The sequence below is a fragment of the Phaethon aethereus genome, assembly GCF_964289735.1.
Source record: "Phaethon aethereus genome assembly, chromosome: 3".
NCBI lineage: Eukaryota > Metazoa > Chordata > Aves > Phaethontiformes > Phaethontidae > Phaethon > Phaethon aethereus.
Genome location: NC_138576.1, coordinates 72151842 through 72152780, shown reverse-complemented (window position 1 = coordinate 72152780; position 939 = coordinate 72151842).

Sequence of the window (939 nt, the reverse complement as noted above, 5' to 3'; positions counted from 1 at the left end):
TTCAGCTACTTCAGTGCCCAAGTGGCTATAAGAACACAGACACAAGAGATGTACAGAATTACTACAGACTGTCATAAAGTACATTCACATTTCTACAGCAATCTCTGATTCTACTGATTCTCACAGCTCGTGGCAACAAAAGCATGTGGCCATCAGCTGTGCTGGCCAAGTAATAGTTCTATTGTGTTTAAAGCAGTTTCCAGAGACCACATTCTAATGACACGCTTACGCTACCGTGCTGTTGAATCACATCTATTCTTATTGCTTTGTCTGGACTAAAAGGACTGTTTATTACCCTTCTGAACAGCAAGCTACACAGCTTGTGTAGCACTTGGTAGAGACCGAGTTGTTCCTTACCATATGACTATCACAGCTCTTTCCATTGTACTAAAAATACAGCAGGATGGTTATTCACTTTAAACATGAGCTGGAAACTGATCTTTTTTACTTTTTGACTTCTCTGGTCAATGCTGGACCAATGAAATTGATATAAGTGATACTATATCATGGGCACTAATAGCTGTCTGTTAAAAGCCAAGGTTATTGTAAGTGTCATAACTGGGAGGTTTGCAACTTAAGAGTTATTCTCTGCAAATAAAGTGAATAATAAATATGTAATTCCAAAATACTTTTCCAACTTTGGGACTATTTTCTGGCCACAGAAGGTTTTCTCTTGCTCATTGCCAGTCCTCCCTAGGTTTTATTAGGCCAAGATATTTTTTCTTTCCAGTGACTTGCAATATGCAGCTGGAAGTAATATTCCATGCATTACTTAGTTTTCAAAAGAAGTTAAAACACTTCTTGCTAAATTATGTTATTTAGGAAGGCTTAGATGTCAGGATCCTTCTAATGTACAACATTTCTTCTTTGTACAACAGCTATAAGTTTCCTGAGTAATGGCTATTACAAGCATATATAAATTAGAATAAATTTAGTCCT